The sequence below is a fragment of the Lutra lutra genome, chromosome X, assembly GCF_902655055.1.
Source record: "Lutra lutra chromosome X, mLutLut1.2, whole genome shotgun sequence".
In the NCBI taxonomy this organism is placed as follows: domain Eukaryota; kingdom Metazoa; phylum Chordata; class Mammalia; order Carnivora; family Mustelidae; genus Lutra; species Lutra lutra.
In genome coordinates this window covers 62,567,641-62,577,002 of record NC_062296.1, presented here as the reverse complement: position 1 = coordinate 62,577,002, position 9,362 = coordinate 62,567,641, and the positions used below count along the sequence as shown (strand labels likewise).

The 9,362-nt window shown below is 39.1% G+C and overlaps 1 non-coding gene across 1 annotated transcript; it reads left to right on the top strand.

The window, feature by feature from the left end:
- Positions 1-5,272: 5,272 nt before the first annotated feature.
- Positions 5,273-5,379, top strand: LOC125092491 (U6 spliceosomal RNA). The gene has a single exon (XR_007124953.1). It is a non-coding gene; the product is annotated as a U6 spliceosomal RNA (small nuclear RNA).
- The last annotated feature ends 3,983 nt before the right edge of the window (positions 5,380-9,362 follow it).

Here is a 9,362-nt window from a genome sequence, read left to right as displayed (position 1 = left end):
AAATCAAATTAAATTTTTTACTTATTTTAATTTTTTAAGTAGGCCCTTTCCCCAACATGGGCCTCAAACTCATGACCCCAAGATCAAGAGTTGCATGCTATACTGACTGAGCCAGCCTAGCATCCCTAAATTCACATTAATTTGACATTTATTGGTTTGGTAGTTTTATTTCATTTGTAAAGTTATTTAAGTTTAGGATTGTATAAGACATCTAAACATAAAGAGTTGATGACACTTCTGTATTTTCTGTAAGCAAAATGTTGATAAAAATGGTTAAAAAAATGTCCCCCTTTAAGGGTTATCCATGCATTACTAAGATTTGAGAAATATTAAGGTAGGCAATGGGAATGCATTGGAGAATTTTGTGGATATGAGTCAGGTGATCAGGGGTGTGCCTAAGGAAACTGATCTGGCAACAATATGAAGTGATTACTAGAAAAAGAAAAGACAGGGAGAGGAGGGAGAATGTGATTTCAAGATTTCAGTTGTGTGGCAGTAAAAGCTCGTGGGTATGGGAATGAGGGGACATATGGAAGAGATATTGGCAGAGTAGCATTCATGGGAAGGTCTCAGGGACTACTTTGATGTATGGAGGGAAGGAGAGGAAGGAGTCAAAGTTCTTTTGAGATTTTTATTCTCTGCAAATATATATATATATATATATATATATATATATATATATATACCATGAGCAGAAAGCAATCAGTTTAGCAAAGGCAGAGTTTAACTTTAGACATGATATTTACTCTGTTAATAATAGTTTTCAAATAGGTTAATAAATTTAAAATACATAAAAGTAAAGAAGAAAAAAGTGCTTTTTGAGTGAGGGATACTTATAGTTTGCCAGTATACAGTTTTATTTTTATTTATTTTTTTATTTTATTTTTTACAGTTTTATTTTTAATCTCCAGTACCTAGAACATTGCTTGGCACATAGTATGCATTCTATAAATGTTAGATGAACTGAATTAGTTGGTATGAATTAAATAGGACTATTGAAAAAGATTAATCACTTTGATGTCGGTTTCTGGCATTATGGCTAGACAAGAGCTTTGAAGAAGCCTGCTGTTTCAGAGCAGTCACATTCTGCATAGAACATACTTTTGGAGACAGAGCTTGTCTTTCTAGAGGAAGGGATGTCTTCAGGGAGCACTCCCAATATACCATGAATTGGTGCCAGAATGGCAGGGAACTGGGACCAGGGAAGTGAGCTGTGGTGAGAGGCAGTTTTCCCTGAAGTTATGTGGTAATAGACGTGTTGCTGCTGGGATATTGAGCCTTGGGACAATGAGAAGGTAGGGAAGATGATCCAGGAACTCCTGCACCGAGCCAAGCCCTTCAGGCTGAAACAAGCTCTTGGATTCCAGAAGAAGCAGAAGCCAACACTCTCTAGAGAAAAGCTTTGCCAAATTTTGTCCACCAAACTCCCAATGATGAAATTGAAACAAAGAGCTCCCAGTCAAAGATTATGAAACCCACTGGAAGGCAGTTCAGAATGGCTGAAAACCAGCAGGAATAACAAATAATAGATTTGAACCCTGCAAGGATGTAGATATTAAAATGACCAGATATTGAGAATAGAATAATTGAGTATGAAATGTTTAAGGAAATAAAGGGCCCCACAGTAAATCCAAGAATACAACAAGATTCTATCAGGAATGACCAGACAAAATAGAGAAAAATTTCAATCTGAGAAATAAAAATATAATTGTTGAGGGATGCTTGGGTGGCTCAGTCAGTTGAGCAACTGACTCTTGATTTCAGCTTGGGTCGTGGTCTCAGGATGGTGGGATGGGGCCCAGCATCGGGCTCTGGACTCAGTGGGGAGTCTGCTTGAAATTCTCTCTCTCCCTCTGCCTTTCCCCCTGCTCTCTCTCTCTCTCAAAATAAATAATGAAATCTTTTAAAAAATAATTAAATCTTTAAAAATGTGTATATATATATACACATATATGTGTATATATATATATATGCATATATATATATATATGTATATATATATATATATGATTGTGTTGAGACTAAAAAAAACCTCAGTGGCAGATTAAACAGTGTATTAGACAAAGATGGAAAATAGTAAAGAGAAACAGAGTACTCCAGGGTATAAACACATGTGAAAAAAGCCACCAAACTTCCACTTATTGATCTACAAAAGAATGGATTAAAGGATGTTATGTGTATAAAATGGAATATTATACAGCAGTGAAAATGAGTGGCCTGTATCTCCAAGCAACAATGTGGATTATTCTTGGAAGCATAATCTTAAGTGAAAAATCAACTTCCAAAGTTTGCATGTGGGTAAACAGTTTTGAGTTTTTTAATACTCAAAACAAGGAAACTCAATGTTGTAGTGTTTAAGCACATATGTATTATTGAAAAAACTATAAAAGAGGACTAGAATGGTGAACCACATGTAGGATAGATAATATTTCTGGTAGAGATGTAGGAGGATTAGTTAGGAAAGAAAGCATAAGTAGACAGAAGTGGTTTACAATCTTACAGTGCTTAGGTAGTGATTTCATTGATTTTTATTTTATTCCTATGCTTTATAATTTATTTAGATGTTTTACTTTTCCTTGCCCATGCATAAAATGGACGCAAATACAAAAGGAAACAAAATACTTAAAATTAACCATTTACAAATTGGGAGTCATTTTTGTCTGAGCAGGCCTTTTCATTTGACCATAATTTTCATCTAGATTCCTCAAGTAATCCACCTTCTCCTTAAGTTCTTTATTCATCATAGTTTCTGTGTCATACTCATTTTTTTTCTGGGAAAAATACCAAAAGAAACCTTTGATCATTTTTGCTTAGTAGTTTCTTCTCCAAAAAAATGTTAGTCACATGAAACTGCCAAAAGATTTAAACAATCTCCAATGAAACATTTGTCACCCTCCAAAAAAATTCTTTTAGCCCATGTCATTCTGATACAATAGTTCATTTTAAAAAATTTAACTTCATTTTATTTCCATAGGTCTGTCACGTTCTGTGAAATATTGGTTCAAGTTGTCTAGGAAGATTAAAAATCTGATAAAGGAAATTCTGAGTTAAAAAATGACCTGTACAGACCAAGTGGTGCTGGCTTATGAAGAAAAATCTTGCATATCTTCCTTCTTCTCTTTTTGGATGGGTATAGCTGCCTTTTCTCTCCAATTTGGACATTCTGGGAAATGATTTTCCAAGAAGTACCTTCTCTTATGAAAATACAGTGAGATGTTTCTGGGTTCTCCACTTTGACACCCAAAGGGCTAATCTCTGCTGCAGAAAAGTGGTGCAAGCTTGAGGACAATGTCACACGTGATGATGACCTCTAACCTCTCCTGGTCTACACTGTCCATGCCAATCTGCCTACCCCAGCTCCTTTGCTCTATTTTCAAGGCATGGAATGAACCTACAGCTCCACAGAGACAGCAGATATGTGCTAAGGATGGAGTTTCTCAGTTTTATACCCCATCTCTGTCAATTTAGGGCTTTCCAATTCTTTTTTTTTTAAGATTTTATTCATTTGAGAGATGGGGAGAGAGAGAGAGAGAAGAAGAAGCAGAGAAGAGGGGCAGAGGGAGAGGGATAAGCAGACTCCCCACTGAGCAGAGAGCCCGATGCGGGGCTCGATTCCAGGACCCTGAGATCATGACCTGAGCTGAAGGCAGAGGCTTAACCAACTGAACCCTGGGTTTGCCATTTTTTTTTTTAAAGATTTTATTTATTCATTTGACAGAGAGAGATCACAAGTAGACGGAGAGGAAGGCAGAGAGAGAGAGAGGGAAGCAGGCTTCCTGCTGAGCAGAGAGCCCGATGTGGGCCTCGATCCCAGGACCCTGAGATCATGACCTGAGCCGAAGGCAGCGGCTTAACCCACTGAGCCACCCAGGCGCCCCGCCAGTTTTTATCTTTTAGCTCTCTGTAGCATTTAGCACTACTGACCACGCTGGACAGGAAACTTAAGTTCAGTGAGCAAGAGTAAGATTATAGGGTGGGGACTGAGTGAACACAAGAGCTGATTTTTGCTGTGTGAGAATGTGAACTGAGATCTTCCCGGCTTTCAAAAGGTACTGGAGTTATGGATGTTAACTAGCTACAGAAGCCCAGAAAACATCTATCCCTTGTGACTTTCTGTCCACAGGGTGGAATCTTCCCCTCTTTCTTTCATAATGAATTCTGGTATCTTAAGGAATCTGTTGCAGCTTCAACCACAACTGGACTACAGTACCTTCCCTTCTTCACCTGATTCTGCTGGAATGGTAGGAGCAGTTTTCTGAGTTGGAGACCAGATGCCTTTTCTTCTAGAAATGATGATGGCGCTCAGTTACAGTTGGACTAGAACCCTTAGTGCAGTGCAATCCTTCAGATACAATATGGGTTAAAGAGGCATGCAGCTCTGTTTTTGCTCAGAAATCTAAACAACCTTTCATGACATTGCTTCTAAGGGAAATGCAGTGTGGGTTCCAAATAATCGACTTATAAACAAACACATCCAGTGCCTGTGTTGGGGACTGCCTGCTGTGTGGGGTTCTGCAAGCTAAGAATTTCATTGTTTTTAAAAAGTGGCTTTCCCCAGACGCCTGAGTGGCTCAGTTGGTTGGGCGGCTGCCTTCGGCTCAGGTCATGGTCCCAGCATCCTGGGATTGAGTCCCATATCGGGTTCCTTGCTCGGCAGGGAGCCTGCTTCTCCCTCTGTCTCTGCCTGCCTCTCTGCCTACTTGTGATCTCTCTCTCTCTCTCTGACAAGTAAATAAATAAAATCTTTAAAAAAAAAAAGTGGCTTTCCCCTTGTTTCCTTAGGTCAGTCATACTTTTTAAAAATCACTTGTCAGGTGTTTTACATCAATTAAAATAATTTCCTCTGAAATTATACTAGAACATCTGTTCATTCATCCGTCAATATGCCCTTCCACTTTGAATAGTATGCTCATTTTTGAGGTGCTATTGATATAGTATTTATTAAAGCATTTCTTTTTTTTTTTTGAAACATATTCTTTTTTTTTTATTTGACAGAGAGAGAGAGAGAGAGAGATCACAAGCAGGCAGAGAGGCAGGCAGAGAGAGGAGGAAGCAGGCTCACTGCTGAGCAGAGAGCCCGATGTGGGGCTCGATCCCAGAACTCTGAGATCATGACCTGAGCCGAAGGCAGAGGCTTAACCCACTGAGCCACCCAGGTGCCCCTATTAAAGCATTTCTAATCTTGAACTGTTCTTCTCCTATCTGCTAAGGACTTTTCGTTTCAATTGATTGTACATTGTTTTAATGGACGAAAGCAAAATGGAAAGTTCCAGTGCTTGCTTTGCCAGCATGTATACTAAAACTGGAACAATATAGAGAAGATTAGCATGGCCCCCGCCCAAGGATGGCACATGAATTTGTGAAGTGGTCCATATTTTTCAGATGTGTAAACAGAACTTTTCTAAATCACAAAAAAACAAAAAGAAAGTTTCATTGGTCTATAAGCTTCTCTACTAGATGGTAAGGTCTTCCAGTGCAGGACTAAGTCTAGTCAACTTTGTACCCCCTTTGCTGAAGAAATCTTTCTCACACTGACCTGAAATGCTGCAGCTCTGACCCGTTTGGAAATATGTTAACATGGCACTTGACAATGAAGGACTTACCTACCGCATTGTAGCTGTCTTTCTTGGCCACTGAGATTAATCAGGTTCAAATCTAGATCACGCAATTATTGTTTTCAGGAATAAAGAAATTATTTTAGATCCTTGTGGTACACACTGGCTCGCTCATCATGCCCATTTCCTCTTCCAGGTGTGAGTGCATTTCCCAAGATCCTTTGTAGTGAGAGGTGGTCCCGAGTTCTAGGCAATGAAAGTGAGTGCGCCACTGCCAGAGGATGGCCCACAGATATTTCTCATGGATGACTTCCCATTCTCTTTCTCTATTTGAGTGTGGAGGACTCTGAGGCCTAGGAGGAATATAGAGTACCCAAGGGGCTCCTGGGTGGCTCAGTTGGTTAAGCATCTGCCTTAGGCTCAAGGGAGGATCCCAGGGTCATAGGATCTAGCCCCACATCAGGCTGCTCAGTGGGTAGTCTAGGAGGGTATTTCTCCCTCTGCCCCTCCTCTGCCTCTCTCCTGGCTTGTGCTCTCTCCCTCTCCTTCAAATAAATAAACACAATCTTTAAAAAAAAATAGAGAGAGGGTACCCAAGATGGAAGTAGGCTGGGTCCTTGAATGACCATGTGGAAACCCACTCAGTCAGGAACACACATTTGACTTCCTATGAATAAGAAATAAATTTCTACTGTATTCAATCACTGAGATTATGGGGTTTCTCTCTATTAGCAGCTAGTACCACCTTAACTAATACAATCTTCCTTAAATGTATTTGAGAACTGTTTTGTCCTTTGTATATCTAGATGATGACTATATTCTGACAACAGTTCTCTGACACCAACTGGGTATTCAATTCAATTCTGACACTAAGTAGAGGTAGCCCAGATCCTACAGGTTAAGGGCTCAGTACTTGGGCTTCTCCCACTTCAGATGCCAACCACAAGTCCTGGATGTTCCCAAGCCACCTGTACATCTGCCTGGTTAGCTAAAAATCTGGGAATTCCCCTGACCACTCCTGCCTTCAGGTTCAGTAATTCACTAGAATGACTTAGAACTCATGGAAAGTACTACACTTATGATTACAGTTTTATTGTCAAGGATACAACTCAGGAATAGCTAAATGAAAGAGATCAATTGGACAAGTCTTGGGGGGGGGTGGCATAGAGCTTCTATGCCCTTTCCTTGTGGAATCAGGGCACACTACCTTCTAGGAGCATCCACGTGTTCACCATTTCATTATGTAACATGATAGATTAAATCATTGGTCACATGACTAAACCCAATCTCTAGCTTCCCTCCCCTTCTTAGAGGTGGGGTGGGGAATGGGGCTTAAAGTTCCAACCTTCTAATCATATGCTTGGTCTTTCTGGTCACCAGTCCCATCTTGAAATTTTCTAGAGACCCACCATGAGTCACTTCATTAATGTGAACTCAAGTATGAATGAGAGAGGCAATTTACATTAGGAAAAGACACTCTTACCAGGAAATTCCAAGGATTTTTGAACCTCTACACCGGGAATGGGGACAAAGACCAGGTATATTCTTTATTATATCATGGTAAATGACAAAGGTCAAAAATTTATTGTTGGAGCTTATTGACAAAAGAAAGTCTTTGGACTGGAACTTGCCCACTAGACTGTTCTTCTTCAAGCTCTGAAATGTTCTCCTGTGTCTTGGATCTTCTTTGCACTCCTATTATAGCCCTAATATGCCCATGCTTTCCAGTTAAGTTAGAAAGAAAGTTCACACTCATATCTAACTGACCAATAGCCTGTTCAACTTCGCTATTGCTTTGCAGCTCTTTATGCTTAGAATTCTGCTAGTAACACCATAGTATATTTGTTTGTAGTCTTTTTGTATGCATATATTGGCAGATAATTTTTTTCTCTTTATACAATTAGAATTTTAATGGATATGTTTGGTAATGCATTTTCCCCCTGTCTTTATATCATCAGCATTTCTTAGTCATTCAGTATTCCTTGAAAACATCATTTTTATGGCAATAAAAAAATCCGCCTATGTACTCTATCTATAGATATATCATAATTTACTTGGATATTCCCAGGTGGCCTGAATATTTTGGCTTTGTGTTTTCAGTGTCATAAATAGTATGATGACTATCATGTTTCATAAATCATTTTGTGTAAATTGATCATTTCTTTAGGTTTATAAATGTCTTCATTCCTTTTAAATGCAAACATTTAATAAATTTTGGGTTATTTACATTTTCAATAAGATGTGTATCTATATGAAGAGCAATTTGGCACCAAATCATAAGAATGAAAATACTATTTGTATCTTTTAACCTGGTTATCCACTATTGGGAAGAAATCCCAGTGAAATTTAAAAAAAGAAACTTGTCCAAAGATGTGCATAGCACTGTTTATTCACAATAATGAATCACAAAAAACTACCCAAATAATTTCAAAATAGATATGCATGAGCATAATACATAGATAGAAAAAATGACGTGAATATATTGCTACTTTGAAATAGGTATACAAGACAATATTAAACAAAAAAGGATAGAATGCTTATACTGGTTACAACTAAGTAAAAAATATATTCCTACATATTTATAAAAATTGGGAGGGCATTTTTAATTATTTATTCATTTGACAGAGAGAGACACACAGTGAGAGAGGGAACATAAGCAGGGGGAGTAGGAGAGGGAAAAGCAGGCTCCCTGCTGAGCAGGCAGCCAGACATGGGGCTCGAACCCAGGACCCTGGGATTGTGACCTGAGCTGAAGGCAGACGCTTAATGACTGAGCCATTCAGGTGCCCCTGGGAGGGAATTTAGAGCTAGATCAGTATTGGTGATTTAAGTATGGCAGCCTTTTCTGTAAGCTTGTTTAAATATTGTGCTGGTTGGACATAAACTCACTTCCTCAAGTTACCCTAAGAAAAGGGGAATTTATTGTCTGGATATCCTAGCACTAGAAATGAAGAGTGGAAACACATCAGCAATGGATGGGGTTCTAGGAGAAAATCTCTTTGTCTTATAGTTCTTTCTTTCCTGTGCATTATCTTTGCTTCGCCCAAGTATCTACCTTGACTTGGCTTTTACCTGCTCTTGCCCTCCTTTTGACTTTCTGATTCCCACGATACTGTCAGGCACTCAGGGCTCTCCCAGAGACTTTATGGAGTGAGGCACTCTGATCTTAGAAAATTTCAGCTTGAAGCTGCAGGTCTTGAGGGTACTGACCAGTCTGGGGTCCTCTGCCTGCTCCGGCCCAACTCACTTATACTGATAAGTGATATTGTACAAGGCCATTTTGGTTCAGCTTTTCTGCTGTAGGCCATGAGGTTTTCCCAGATATTGGGGCAGAACCATCAAAATTTAGCCTAGAAAAGTGTGTGTGTGTGTGTGTGTGTATTTGTGTTTTAAGCAAATGAATGTCTAGGTGCTTGAAGTTCAGATAATATAGGGAAGTTATTTAGGGTAAGATCTCCCCATGGGCCATTGAATTGTTCAATTGACTCCTTATTCTGCCATAAATGAGTAAAAACAAATAAATTCTTCTCTAAATTCTACAAGGGTTTAAATGACTGAGGCACATGACCTCATCAGGTCCTCCTTGGGACAATATGTTAGGGTGAGAGATAATAAGAAAAACCTGGGACTGAGAAAGATAGGAATGTCAAGAAGGTAGCTCTCAGCGTTTTTCTGTGCAAACAAATTAGCTTCCCTACAAGTGAAATCTATGATGTATGGCTTGTGAGCTTCATGCTGTCACTAAACTAAGTGGTCCCAAACAAGTTCCCATTCATTTAAAAATTCTCCAGAATCTGGAAAAGGTCT